Source organism: Sphaeramia orbicularis, chromosome 22 (genome assembly GCF_902148855.1).
Source record: "Sphaeramia orbicularis chromosome 22, fSphaOr1.1, whole genome shotgun sequence".
Lineage (NCBI taxonomy): Eukaryota > Metazoa > Chordata > Actinopteri > Kurtiformes > Apogonidae > Sphaeramia > Sphaeramia orbicularis.
In genome coordinates, this window is record NC_043978.1 from 6352239 (window position 1) to 6368101 (window position 15863).

Below are 15863 nucleotides of genomic sequence, written 5' to 3' on the forward strand. Positions count from 1 at the left end.
GTGTTAACGTTGATTGTACTCAGCATGTTAACCCTTTGATGCATGTCTATGCAAGAGCCCATTTGTCTGATCTGTGACTTTATATGCATGTCCTGTTCATGTTCACTATGAATTACATTGAAACTCAGAGTAACACTGTTCATAACATGTCTGATAATGGTGCTACCATCTTACTGATGCTGAGTGAGGTTACAACTGACGTATAAGTTTGATCTTATTTAAGGATGGAGAAGTTTTCTTACAAGTTTGCACAAGGTTCTCCCCTCTCTCTCTCGAAGAGGAAAGAGAAACGTGACACTTTTGGGAGCATGCAAATGACCTGCGAGGCGGGCTGGACTGGCACCAAAAGAGACAAAGAAGACAACGCCCAGAGATATCGATGACTCATCAATATGCACGAGGAGGGCGTGCCGGGTTGGTTCCTGGCAAAACTATAAAAGAAAATGAAACCAATCTCTCATCAGCTTTTTCCATCTTTCCCGGCTCTCAACTTCTCTGAGAGCTTTTTCCATCTTCTTGGCTCTCAAACTTCCCAGCGAGAGCTTTCTCCACCCTTCTCGGCTCTCAAACTTCTCCTGGTGAGCTTTCCAGAACCCAGCCCCCAGGGCCAGCTTTCCACCTCCTCCGGCCACCAGAGCTTCAGACCTCCAGACCTCCAGAGCTCCAGAGCTCCAGCATAAGCACTCCACTTTGCCGCCTGTTCCTGCTTCGAACTCCGTCAGAAGACGTCATCCCAACTTCATCTGTCCGCCGTCAAGGCTGCGCCAGCTGCTGCATGCACCTTCTCCAAAGGCACGACCTGCATCCTTCAAGACCTGCAACTTGTAAGGAAACTTGCTCCTGACTTATCTGAGTTAGTATAATTCCCAATTTAAGTAGAGTTACCTCAACTTAACCTCACTAACGTTATAATATCTTTAATATAGCCATCTGCCAACTTAATCTACGTATTCTCCGGTCCATAATTTCCTGCTCCCTTTTGTCTTATTTGTCTCTTGTCTTTGCCTTATTTGTATGTTTTAGTTTAGTCAATAAATTCTTTATGTGTGTACAAATCTGCTGCTTCAGTTATTTTTGTGTACTGCATCTTTTCACACTCGGGTTCCCTGTAGAGTCAACGTCCCGCTAACTTTGAAAGGCTTCCAAATTATTGGTTTGGGTTGATTTAAGTTTAAGATTTCATAGTTGGATGCAGGCATCTTCAGCTATAAATCTGTAATAAAATCAATCAATAAATCAACGCTGCTTTCTTACATAAATTGGGTTCCTTTCTTACAGTATTATAAAAAATGGTTCAAGACAAGAAAGTTACCCAAAATATTTTATGATAGATAATTTTGAGAAACAGGACATGAATGAGGTGGTTAATTGCTTTAATAAATTCTTTGTTAATGTTGGGCCTGAGGTGGCTAAAAGTATCCCTGACTCAGGAACATCAGAGGAACTGAGATGTGGTCTTATAGAGAGAAATCTTAGCTCGATGTTCCTCACAGCAGTAGAGGAGAGAGAGGTGGTTGAAACGGTTTTAAAATGTAAGAACAAAAAATCAACTGACTGTGATGATATTGGCATGTTCATTGTGAAGAATGTAATTGAGGGAATTTCAATACCACTAACATATATCTGTAATTTATCATTTCAAACTGGTACAGTTCCAAGCAAAATGAAAATAGCCAAAGTCATTCCATTGTATAAGTCTGGTACCAAGCACCTCTTCACAACTACAGCCCTGTCTCACTATTCACTCACTCCCACAATTCTCAAAAATATTAGAAAAACTGTTCAATAATTGGCTGGATAAATTTCTGGACAAACACAAATTACCCCATGAAAGTCAATATGGTTTCAGATCAAATAGATCAACATCACTGGCATTAACAGAGTCAACAGAAGAAATCATTAATTCACTGGAACAGAAACTGTATACAACTGGACTATTCATAGACATAAAAAAAGCTTTTGACACAACTAACCATAATATATTACTCATGAAATTAGAATGGTATGGCATCAGGGGAAGGGTACTGGACTGGATGAGGACTTATCGGTTTGACAGGAAACAGTTTGTGAAGTTGGGCGATTACTCTTCAACATGTTTGAGCATTCCTTGTGGTGTCCCCCAGGGGTCAGTGTTGGGTCCAAAACTGTTTATTTTGTACATCAATGATTTATGCAAAGTGTCAAGTATGTTAAAGCTGGTCTTATTTGCAGATGATACCGATATTTTTTGTTCGGGCAGTGATCTACAACACCTAGTAGAAGATTTAAACATTGAATTGATTAAATTAAAAATGTGGTTTGATATTAATAAACTAGCACTAAATTTGGGTAAAAAAAAAAAATCATGTTTGGAAATTGCAGAAATGATAAAACAATACAGATTCAACTAGATGGGGTAAACATCAATAGAGTCGAAGAAATCAAATTTTTAGGGGTGACAATAGATGAGCAGATCAGCTGGAAGCCACATGTAAGATATATGGTCCAAATTGTCAAGAAGCATAGCAGTATTAAATAAAGCAAAACAGGTTCTGGATCCCAAATCACTCCGCATTCTCTACTTTTCCATAGTTCTTCTGTATATAAGTTACTGTGCAGAGGTTTGGGGCAATAACTACAACAGTACAATCCATCCACTAATCATTCTACAAAAGAAAGCAGTAAGGATCATTCACAAGACAGGTTACACAGATCAACCAAATGCATTATTTTTACAGTCAAAGTTACAAAAACTCAAAGACATCATGGAACTACAAACAACACAAATCATATTCAAAGCCAAAAATAATCTACTACCAGGAAACATACAGAAATTATTCACTGGGAAGGGAGTTATAATTTAAGGGGTAGATTTAATTTCAAAATTCAGAGGGTGCACACTACTAGGAAAAGTTTTAGCATATCTGTGTGTGGTGGGTCATTCCACCTCAATTCAACAAGTGCCTCCTGCTCGACCATCTTAGATTTGCTTGAAATTTTTACCATATAAAGTTCAACACTAAAAAACACCTCAGCCAAAATTTCAGATTGATATATCAAATACATTTGAAGAAAAAAATTCATGAACAGGGTACCCCTCTTGCCGTTTTTGGTGTATTTTGCGATTGTCTTAAAATGTCACAAATTTTAGAGTGCAATATCTCAGTAAGTTTTCTAGCTAAATGCATGAAATTTTCAGCAAAGAATGACTACCACATATAGATTGCATATGTATATTATCAATAACATTGTCTTTATTGGGACTGTGGTATGACCTTGTGAAATCTGGAAAATAAACTTGAAACTTTTACGAACCCCTATATTTATTGACCAATTAAACACAAACCAAATATGATATATTGCAAATAATTACACATCCTTTTACATAAGTATATAGAGTAATGAGATCAGCATTTATTAATGGGTATGATCCTTTTTTGTTGTTGTTTTTGTCATAATAAAATTGCAAAATAACATTTTTCATTAATTTTCACTTTCAAATACCACAGGTATTACAAGGAGTACCAACCAAAAGAACTTATTTTCTGAAAGACCATCACATATGCTTACAAAATGTAAAATTTCATTATGGTTCTAGGAATCTAACCAACAAAAAAATATTTTTGAAATATCAACACATTATGGAATTTCACGATTGTGTTTCATGCCAGTTTTTTTCAAACCACAACAAATAAGATTCTTATTTTGCATATCTCATGTATTGTAAACCACTTATTCTTCATCAATTACCAGTGAGCTGATGATGTCACCAATACATGTATCTACTGAATGAGTTTGGTTTTCTTGGAATTTTGGTTGGCATCAGATTAGATCAGCTGCCTCATTCAGGAGATTTCTCTGACATCATCATTGACTATATAAATCTGATTACTCTGACATTTTATTCAGTTCAATCAAAACAGCCCTGCCTGTTGGACACTAAAGCATTGATGGCTTTTTCAGCAGTCTTAGTTCCATGCACTATTGGAGATCATCTGGGTCTCGAAGACCAATGTCATAAATTGGATTATGTACACAATCTTAAAGTCTGAGTATTTACATGATTTCTGGGAGGGGGTAATTCTTTTTTTTCTAGTTATGGTAACATTGCAATATTTTGTCATGATATTCACGTATAATTCCAAATTATTTTACACAGTCCCATGAAACTGAGCAAGGTCATTGGCGATCATTGATGCACCAGTTACAACCACTGGGAGACGATACACAGTTCCCGAGGACATACAAAAGTCTTCCACAGAACAACTCGCCAATAAGTTATAACTACTGTCATGTTCACTGTTGGAAATATGTTACAAACAGATTGTTCTATTATATTTGGTGTTTAGTAAATAAACCACTATACTCTGCACAGTCAAACAGTTGAAGCATCTCGAATTTTATGATCAGATGATAAGAATCGTGAGCGATATAGCTGGGTTTAGGGCTGCACGATTTTGGCAAAAAAAAAAAATCCCGATTTTTTCCTCTAAAAACTCGATTTTCGATTTTGATTTAGATTTTTGGGTAAAACTACAAAAGACAACAGAAGTCAGCATGTCGTTTTCGTGAGCAGCCCACAATGCAAGGCACTGCTCTGACCTCAAATCTGTGATGGTATCACGTGATGAACCCACAGAAGTTTATTTTTTCTTAATTAAATCTTTATTGAATGAAATAGAGTATACAAACAATGTATGCAACAAGAAAATAACATAAGTTTGCCAGGGGGAATACACTATAATACAATGTCCAAATCAGAGCAAATACTTATGTTTTTTATAGCCTTTTTGTTTCCAGATTTATCTAACAGCTTTAAATAAAGTTCAACATCTTTCAAAAAATAAATAATATTTGGTTTTGTGTTACAGAACTTACATTTGTGAATGAAAAATTTAGCAAGAGGACTAAATTAATTATTTAATTTTTTAAAAATATATATATATGTGTGTTGTTGTTTTTTTTTTTTTAATTTTATTTATTTATTTATTTTTTCTGGGTATCTGGGCCCACAGAAGTGATACCAATGTAAGTCAGTGACAGGCATCAGTCGTGCGTGCGTGCGTGCGTGCGTGCGTGCGTGGACCAGGTTAATATAAGTGATCCACATGCGGTTCTGTTTAAACTGAGGGATCCGTGCGTGGAATAGACTGACCCAGGACATGCTGGAGGGATTCTATCCTGGAGCGGGTGGATGTGTGTGGGCACAGGGCTGTGTGGGCTCCTCTGCTGAGGCTGATGACCCCGAGACCCGGACCCGGATCGGAAGAAGACAGTACGGTACGGATCCAGGACAACGGAAGATGAGTGATCCGCATGCAGTTCTATTTCAGTTGCGGGATCCGTGCGTGAAGCCATGGCTTACATTGCTATAAGTACTGCGGGCTCATGAACACATTTAAAGTCCGGCCATTGCACGGAGTTCTGTGACAGACCGCTGTCACTGATAGGAGGAGGAGCCTACGGGAGCCCGCAAGCGCACGGCCCGCAGGCACGAGAGAGATGAAATCGATTTTACGATTTCCGTTTTTTAAAAATCGTCCTAATTAAAAAATCCGATTTCGATTTAAAATCGATTAATCGTGCAGCCCTAGCTGGGTTATTCAAAAAATATTTTTTTGTAGGTTGGAGTCCTAGAACCATCATGAAATTTTACATTTTGTAAGCATATGTGATGGTCTTTCAGAAAATAAGTTCTTTTGGTTGGTGCTCCTTGTCATACCTGTGGTATCTGAAAGTGAAAATTAATGAAAAATGTTATTTTGCAATTTTATTATGACAAAAACAACAACAACAAAAAAGGATCATACCCATTAATAAATGCTGATCTCATTACTCTATATACTTATGTAAAAGGATGTGTAATTATTTGCAATATATCATATTTGGTTTATGTTTAATTGGTCAATAAATATAGGGGTTCGTAAAAGTTTCAAGTTTATTTTCCAGATTTCACAAGGTCATACCACAGTCCCAATAAAGACAATGTTATTGAGAATAGACATATGCAATCTATATGCGGTAGTCTTCCTTTACTGAAAATTTCATGCATTTAGCTGGAAAACTTACTGAGATATTGCACTTTAAACTTTGCTGCATTTTAAGACGATCGCGAAATGCACCAAAAATGGCAAGGAAGGGGGTATCTTCAAGAATTTTTTTCTTTGGATACATTTGCTATATTGGTCTGAAATTTTGGCTGGGCTAGTTTTCATGGTTGAACTTCACATGGTAAAAATTTTAAGAAAATCCAAGATGGTCGAGCAGGAATTTTTTTCTAAACCCGTTGAATTGAGGTGGAATGACCCTGGTGTTAAAGTATGGAATAGATTGAGGGAGGAGCACAAGGAATGTTCAAACATAAGACAATTCAAAAACACTTATAAGAACATGTTCTTCACAAGATATAGGGAAGAGGGTTATTAATTGTCACCATATGTTCACTGTTGTTTATGTATATATTTCCTTCCTTGAATTAGTTATTATTTGTTTATTTATTCGCTAGCACAACTAAGAAAGGCATTGGTAAAACATTATATGTGTATTTGTATGTGTGTATATGTATAAACATATATATGTGTATATGGATGAATGAGTGTGTGTGTATGTGTGTTTGTGTGTGTGTGAATAGATATATAAATATAGAAGAGTAATGTAAAAGGAAGAGGTACATATATTATTAATAATATTGTAGGGAGAGGGGGTGGGATTAAATAAGTTATACTTCTTCCAACCCCTTTTCGGGCATGTAAATGGAATTATTGTGCTTTTCTTCTGACTAAGATTGTTATGATTCTTGATATTTGTATTATTATGTATGTTTTGCGAGTGCATATATGTTAAATTTCACTGCATATTCGGAATAAATCACTAATCACTAAAATTTGTATTTGTATTACAAGTATTTGTATTTGTGTTACTAGTATTTGTACTTGTATTATTTATATTTGTATTTATATTACTAGTATTCATATTATTTGTATTAGTATTTGTATTACTAGTATTTGTATTTGTATTTGTATTATTAGTATGAGTATTAGTATTATTTGTATTTGTAATATTTGTATTTATCACTGTCGTTGCCCACATTTGTATTTGTAATATTTGTATTTACCTGGAGGGGGGGGGTGATGGGGAAGAACGGCCTCCCTGATCTGAACCCCAGTGGTGTGTTTGTTGTTGGACTTCTGTGCTAGTCACAGTTTTTCCATAACAAACACCGTGTTCGAACACAGGGATGTCCATCAGTGCACGTGGCACCAGGACACCCTAGGCTGGAGGCTGATGATCAACTTGGTTGTTGTGTCATCAGATCTCTGGCCACATGTTTTGCACAATCGAGTGAAGAGAGAGGCAGAGCTTTCAACCGCTGACCACCTGGTGGTGAGTAGGATCTGCTGGCAAAGGAGGAAGCCAGACAGACTGGGCAGGCCCAAACATGTTGTGAGGGTCTGTTAGGAATGTCTGGCAGAGCCGGATGTCAGCATGGTCTTCAACTCCCACCTCAGGGAGAGCCTCTCCCATATCCCATTGGAGGCTGGGGACATCGAGTCTGAGTGGACCATGTTCTCCACCTCCAATGTCAAAGTGGCTGCTCGGAGCTGTGGTCGCAAGGTCTCTGGTGCTTGTCGTGGTGGCAATCCCCGAACCTGGTGGTGGACCCCGGAAGTAAGGTATGCTGTCAAGCTGAAGAAGGAGTCTTATCGAGCCTTGTTGGCTTGTGGAACTCCCAAGGCAGCTGATGGGTACCAGCAGGCCAGGTGTGCCGCAGTCCGAGCAGTTATGGAGGCAAAAACTCAGGTCTGGGTGGAGTTCGGGGATGCCATGAAGGACTATTGGTCAGCCTCGAGAAAATTCTGGCAAACCATCCAGCACCTCAGGAGGGGAAAGCAGTGCACCACCAACACTGTTTACAGTGGAAGTGGGGAGCTGCTGACCTCGACTGGGGATGTTGTCGGATGGTGGAAGGAACACTTCGAGGATCTCCTCAATCCCACTGCCACGTTGCCCATGGAGGAGGCAGAGGCTGAGGTCTCAGAGGTGGACTTGTCCATCACCCAAGCTGAAGTCACCGAGATGGTTGGCAAGCTCCTCGGTGGCGGATGAGATTCACCCCGAGTACCTTAAGTCTCTGGATGTGCAGGGACTGTCTTGGTTGATACGTCTCTGTAGCATCACGTGGCAGTCCGGTACAGTACCTCTGGATTGGCAGACCAGGATGGTGGTCCCCCTTTTTAAGAAAGGGGACCAGAGGATGTCCTCCAACCACAGGGGGATCCCACTCCTCAGCCTCCCGGGGAAATTCTATTCCAGGGTACTGAAGAGGAGGATCTGACCGATAGTTGAACCTTGGATCCAGGAGGAACAATGCGGTTTTCATCCCGGTCGCGGAACACTGGACCAGTTCTACACTTTCCATCGGGTGCTTGAGGGTTCATGGGAGTTTGCCCAACTGGTCCACATGTGTTTTGTGGATCTGGAGAAGGCGTTAGACTGTGTCCCTCATGGTATCCTGTGGGGGGTGCTTCGAGAGTATGGGGTCTGGGGCCCTCTGCTAAGGGCAGTTCAGTCTCTGAATGACCCGAAGCAGGAGTCTGGTTTGCATCCAGGTGCATGTTGGACTCTGGCAGGGCTGCCCTTTGTCACCGGTTCTGTTCATAATTTTTAAGGACAGAATTTCTAGGCGCAGCCAGGAGCCGGAGGGGGTCCGGTTTGGGGACCACAGGATTTCATCTCTGCTTTTTGCGGATTATGTTGTCCTGTTGGCCTCATGGAACCTGGACCTTCAGCGTGCACTGGAGTGGTTTGGAGTCAAGTGTGAAGCGAGTGGGATGAGGATCAGCACCTCCAAATCTGAGACCATGGTTCTCGACTGGAAAAAAGTGGTCTGCCATCTCCGGGTTGGTGGGGAGTCCTTGCCCCAAGTGGAGGAGTTCAAGTATCTTGGGGTCTTGTTCACAAGTGAGGGAAGGATGGAGTGTGAGGTTGACAGGCGGATTGGTGCAGCTTCTGCAGTGATGGGGTCATTGTATCGGTCTGTCGAGGTGAAGAAGGAGCTGAGCCGAAAGGTGAAGTTCTTCATTTACCGGTCAGTCTACATTTGTACTCTCACCTATGGTCATGAGCTTTGGGTCAGGACCGAAAGGACAAGATCCCAGATACAAGCGGTCCAAATGAGTTTCCTCCATAGGGTGGGTGGGTCCACCCTTAGGGATAGGGAGAGGAGCTTGGAGTAGAGCTGTTGCTCCTCCACGTCCAGAGGGACCAGGTGAGGTGGATCAGATATCTGTGTTTGATGAAACACCTGTCTGGGGAGGTGTTCCAGGCATGTCCTGCTGGGAGGAGGCCTCAGGGAATACCTAGGACATGGTGGAGAGACTATGTCTCTGGGGCTGGACTGGGAATGCCTCGGGGTCCACCTGGAAGAGCTAGAGGAGGAGTCTGAAGAGAGGGAGGAGTCTGCGGAGAAGAAAGAGTCTGGGCATCCCTGCTTAGACTGTGGCCTCTGCGACCTGTCCCGGGATAAGAGAAAGAAAATGGATGGATGGATATTTGTATGTGTACTACTAGTATTTGCATTTGTATTATTTGTATTATTACTAGGGATGGGAATTGTTAAGAATTTAACAATTCCGATTCCATTATCTCTTTTGCTTATTGATCTGATTCCTTATCGATTCTCTTGTCGATTCCCAAGTACAAACAGGTGTGTTTACATTAACTTTCTTTATATTTCGATCTGCACAGAAAATATAACATATACAGTATGTAGAACAGATGACGCCGGACTTCCGGTCGGAACTTCAACATGTCGGCAGCATAAACTTTAGCTCCCCGACATTATGTTTATGTTTATGTTTACGCATTTGGCAGACACTAAATTCAGATTATGCCCCTCATGGACAAGTTTGGAGATCAAAAGTCAATATTTCATTACAAGAGTTGGAGCTTTGAAGATGAAAAGAGGTAAACCTAAAAAAATACACTCGTAACACTGAGATTAACACAAACGAAGAAGAGGGGCAAGTTAAGCCAACAGCGGAGCTAACAGTAGCTGAGTCGGAGACTACTGAGCTAATGCACGGCCCCCCTGAAACAACTGAGAACATGTCCGAATTGGAAAGAATTTTGTATGAAATAAAGGAGTTTCGCCGAGAAAATGCAGAATCCCTCAGAGGCATACAGGACGAAATAAAGAAGGGAAACAGCAGGATTGACAAAACAGAAAATCGCATTGCGGGTGCTGAGGAACATATTCAGAACATCGAGAAGGCAGCATGTGAGTTAATCAAACAACAAAAACGGCTAGAAGGGTGACTGACTGACCAGGAAGGCCGTGCCAGATGAGAAAATATTCAGCTTCATGGTGTTAAAGAGGGGGAGGAAGACAGCGCAGAGTCGGTTAGTACGTTTGTGGAGGCACTTTTAAAGGACAAACTGGAGTTACCGCCGACGTTTACATTCAGTGTGGAGAGAACCCACAGAGCGCTAGGAGCTCATTCGCCCAGAGATGCCCCTCCACGGTCGATTGTTGTGAAGCTCTCTAGCTATAAGTGCAAGGAAAAAATAATTAGGAATGCTTGGCAGAAGAAGGGTTTTCTCTATGATGGGCAGCGGGTCTATGTGGATCACGATTATGCACCTGATGTAATGAAAAAAAGAAAGGAATACAACGAAGCAAAGAGGGTGCTCAAAGAGAAAAAAATAAGGTTCCAAACACCTTCCCAGCAAAACTCTGTGTTTTTTATGAAGAGGAAACCTGCCTCTACAGCTCGGCAACGGAAGCAACCAAGGACACGGCTGCAAGAGGATTTCAGGTGCGCATCGTTAAGCCAGCAGAGGATCCCATGGATAAGATAGCATGACAGATGTGGCAATCTGTCAGCGGAGCAAATCGACCAGACCAGGTGCCCATGGGATATAAGCAGAAACTGCAACCCTTCAGAAGAAACATAGAAGACTAGGAATATTTCAACCATAGAGACGAAACCTGGACAATTGAGGTAAAAGCGTTGCAAAGAACTCAGTATTCGTTAAGTTTGTATGAAGGAGTTCTGTTTACCTTTGTTTTTAAAGCATCTGTCAGGGATGTGAGTTCTTAAAGGGGATCGAAAAAGAGGATGAAAGACTTGTTGAAATGGACAGGGCCGGAACTGGCCAAGAGGGCCCCCTCCCTAATGGGGAAAGGGGTTATCCCTCAGAGCTGAGAAATGGCATTGAAAAGGTTAAATCTCAGACCTCAAGTTTGGAAGTCTGTAATTTTGTTTTTTTTTCGTTAAGTGTGGTTCTTATTACTGTTCCCAAATTTATCTGTTCGTAGCACAGGGGGTGGAGCAAATTAAATTTTTGTTTTATTTTCAAAATGGCGTCACCAACTAAACAACTAAAAGTTGCCTCTTATAACGTGAACGGGTTGCTCAGCCCAATCAAAAGAAACAAGGTATTGAACAAGATGAAAAAAAATGGGGTGGAGGTCCTGTTCTTACAGGAGACCCACATGACTGATATAGAACATGGAAAGTTGAAGAGGAATGGTTTTAATCAGGAATACTCATCCTCTTATAAGTCAGGTCATAGAAGAGGAGTATGTATACTAATATCCAGGAGAATTAGTTTTGAATTGTTGAAAACAATAAAGGATGGAGAGGGCCGATACATCTTAGTGATTGGGAGACTGGAGGGAGTATTGGTGACACTGCTTAATATCTATGCCCCTCCGGGCTCTGATTGGGGGTTCTTTAAGCACCTTTTTGATATGGTGACAATAGACAGTGAGGGTGTGCTGATTGCCAGTGGCTACCTCAACCAGAGGCTAAACCCACACTTAGATTCCTCAGGGAAAGCCCCACAAAAATCCTCTATTGGCAGAAAAATATCTAAATTACTGTCCAAACTTGGGGTTTTGGATATATGGAGAGAAATGAACCCACTCAAAAGAGATTATACCTATTATTCTGCGCCCCACTCATTATATTCAAGAATTGATTACTTTTTATTGCTTAATAAGGATCGTTTTAGAGTAGAGAGTTGCACCACTGGAGTGAGGGATTTGTCTGATCATTGCCCCCTTTTTTTAAAACTATGCATTGGAACCGAAAAGAAAACTACAGTATGGAGACTGAACTCAAACCTACTGAATGGTCAGATGAAAGAGGACATCGAAAAGGATGTTGGTGAATACATAGAACAAAATGATAATGGGGAGGTGACTCCACCTGTGCTATGGGATGCTTGTAAGGTGGTAATGAGGGAGAAATTGATAGCGAAGTTGGTTTATATGAAAAAAGCGAGAGAGGCAACTTTGAATAAATTACAAGGTGATTTGAATAAATTGGAGAGATTACATAAAAATGATGTTAACAGCAAAATTATGGATGAAATTAAAGAGAAAAGGGCAAAGATAAACAATATTCTATCTCAAGAAATCCAGAAGAAAATGATCTATACTAAGCAGAAATATTATGAGGCTGGGAGTAAATCAGCAAAATTATTGGCATATAGGCTCAAGAAACAGCAAACAGCCAGGCATGTCTATAAAATTCAAGACCCACAAACAAAACATACTGTGTATAAAACAGAAGAAATCCATAAATGTTTTGAATGCTACTATAATCAGTTATATTCCCAGACAAACGACAATAACGGACCCCAAACAGACAGATTCCTGGGCAAGTTAACACTGCCTCAATTAACAGAGGACCAGAACAAAAATTTAATAGCAGAAATAACAACAGAAAAAATAAATTCAGCAATTTCCGGGCTAAAAAATAATAAAAGCCCAGGAGCTGACGGATTTAGCTCGGAATGGTACAAGACATATAGGAAAACCTTAATCCCATTACTGTATAAAAATTTTAATTGGATTTTGAGAGGGGGGGGATTCCAGATTCTTGGAAAGAGGCAATAATCTCTGTGATTGGAAAGGAGGGTAAGGATGGAACAATTTGCTCTAGTTACAGACCAATTAGTGTGCTCAATGTGGATTACAGACTCTTTACAGCAATTTTAGCCTGAAGAATGGAGAAAATTCTTCCAGAATTGATTAATCTAGATCAAACCGGATTCATACAGAATAGGAAAACTCATGATAACATCTGCCGGACTCTTCATGTCATGCAACATATCAAAGAGAGGAAACTGGAGGCTGCGATTTTGGGAATAGATGCAGAAAAAGCTTTTGATTCTGTTCGGTGGGATTTTTTGTTTGGAGTTATGCAGAAGTTTAATTTTCATGAGACTTCATTAAGATGGTGCAAGCTCTGTACACAAATCCTACAGCTAGGATCAAGGTCAATGGCAGTCTATCAAAGGCAATCAAATTAGAACGAGGGTGCTGTCAAGGATGTTCAGCCAGTCCACTTCTCTTTGCAATCTTCCTGGAGCCGCTAAATCAGTGGATTAAACAGTGTAGTAGTATTAAAGGTATTGTTCAGGCCGGAGTTGAACAGAAATTAGCACTATTTGCCGATGATGTCCTGATCTATCTGGAAAACCCTAATTCAACATTACCAATCTTCATGGCAATTTTGACAGAGTTTGGCGTGTTATCAGGATACAAAATTAATGTCCAAAAAACCCAAGTAATCGCTTTCAGTTATGAGCCAAGCCAAACTATAAAACAAAACTATAGGATTAACTGGGACCAGCAATCAATGAAGTACCTGGGAATTGATCTGACTAAAGACCTTGGAAATTTGAAGGCAGCCAATTATGATCACTTAATATCTAACATAAAAACAGACCTCTCTAAATGGAACTTGATACCATATCTAAGTTTGACATCAGGAGTGGAGGTAATTAAGATGAACATTTTGCCCAGGTTGTTGTATATATTTCAGAACCTTCCGATAGAGATAACAGAGAAAGATTTTAGAGAATGGGATAAGAGTATCTCTAGATTTATATGGCAAGGAGCAAGGCCACGTGTTAAATACAGAACTTTACAGCTGCCTAAAAGTAAGGGGGCATATCTTTACCTTGCCTGAAGAGTTATTATCAAGCAGCACAGTTGAAGGTCTTACTGAATTTATGTGATCCAAAGTACGTGGCAAAATGGAAAGATATAGAAGGGGAAATGGTTCCACCAATACAAGCTTTAATGTGTGATATTAAATTGCAGACAGATTGTCAACACAGTATTAAGCCATGGTTGCGGGTGTCTCTAAGGATCTGGTCTGAAATTATGAAAAAGTATAACTTAATAGATCAGTTTAGATTTTTGAGAGGGATTGCGTACGATACAGATTTCACCCCAAATAAATTCAATGCAACATTTAAATTCTGGGAAAATGGCCCAAAAATGCACTGGGAGATAATTAAAAAAGATAATATGATGACATTTCAACAAATAAAGGACATGTATGGGCTTAATAACCAAGATTTTCACAGATACCTACAACTAAGGCATTACTTAATACAAGAAATGGAAAAGATGAGTGTGGAGGTATCTCAATCGGGTATTCTGAAAATTGCACAAGATGCCTACAAATCAGAGCTGAGTTGTAAAATTATCTCAAAAGTGTACACAGCACTGGAGGATCTAAAAGTGAGCACCACAGGATATGTGAGAGAAAGATGGGAAAAGGAAGCCAATGGTGTGCTAAGAGAGGATTGGGAGCATATATGTGCAAACCAGTGAAAAACTACTCTCTCTTTTGGAGGGAGTATGGATGGAAGAACATAATTAGGTTTTTCTTGACTCCTGCACAGAGAAAGTATGCAGATACCAAATGTTGGAGGTCTTGTGGTGTTCCAAAAGTGGATCACTTTCACATCTTTTGGGGGTGCCCCCTAATAAAGGAATATTGGAGGGAAATAAAAAAGGTTATAGATGAAGGAACAGGTATTGAAACCCCCTTAATATTTGAAATTTTGTACTTGGAAACATTGATTCTGTAAATCTCTTGAGAAGGGATGATTACAAACTGACTAGAATAATGCTGCTGGCCAGTAAAAAGGCAATCACCAGGAGATGGGGAACGAGTCTGGTGCCAAACATACAGGAATGGGAGGATGTTATGCTCAATATTTATGTAATGGAGAAAGTTACTGCATATGTTAGGTTGGAAGTCGGTAAGTTCAGAGATATATGGGAAGGATGGCTACATTATGTAAGACAACATAGATCAGATTTTGTATAGGGGAAGTAATTTTACTGTTGGTCATGTAGGCTACTTTTCAGTACGCATTAGTACCTACCAACATTTTATATGCACCTTGGTGAGAGACCAATTGAAGGAAATTGATTTTGTTTTTACACCTTAGTTCAATGCTACAAAGTTTGTGATTTTTGTTGTTTTTATTTTTTTTATTTTATTTATTTTTTTATTTCTATATAATATTTTACATGCTTGTTGGCAGGTTACATGAGTATGTGGAGGTATATCTTTGATATGGAAACATCCGTATTGAAAAAGGTAATTTTCCAAATGTAAAGGAATTTCTTTTTTGTAAAAGTGAAATAAAATAGAAAAAAAAAAAAAAAAGAACAGATGACGCCAGGCCCAGTTTGGGGGGGGGGGCGGCATGCAGTGAAAGTGAAACTACAGATTCTACTAATTTCTCTATTGCCACATTTCCACTACGTGGAACCAGTTCGACTCGGCCTGTCTCCCGTTGCTGTGCACCTTATTTCCTTTCCCCTACCTTTGGAAACTTGTATTTGAGGGGGTACAACATTTGTTGCCTGTACCAGAACTGGAACTGGGCCCGGATGACGGCCTGGTGTTCACTCTGTTGCTACATTCACAAGCGTCACTGAGTAGCGAATCAAATATGGGACATTCCTGTAAATGAATCACATGCTGTGGACAAATGTTTCAACATTTTGGAGGGATTCCACTCTTTAGAACAAATGGAAGCTTTGACAGTGTTCCAGTGGACCT

General features: G+C 40.0%; 1 protein-coding gene across 2 annotated transcripts in view; it reads right to left on the bottom strand.

Moving 5' to 3' along the window:
• Positions 1 to 15863, bottom strand: part of tecpr2 (tectonin beta-propeller repeat containing 2) — a 76663-nt gene that overhangs the window by 17268 nt on the left and 43532 nt on the right. The gene's annotated exons all lie outside the window — the stretch shown is intronic.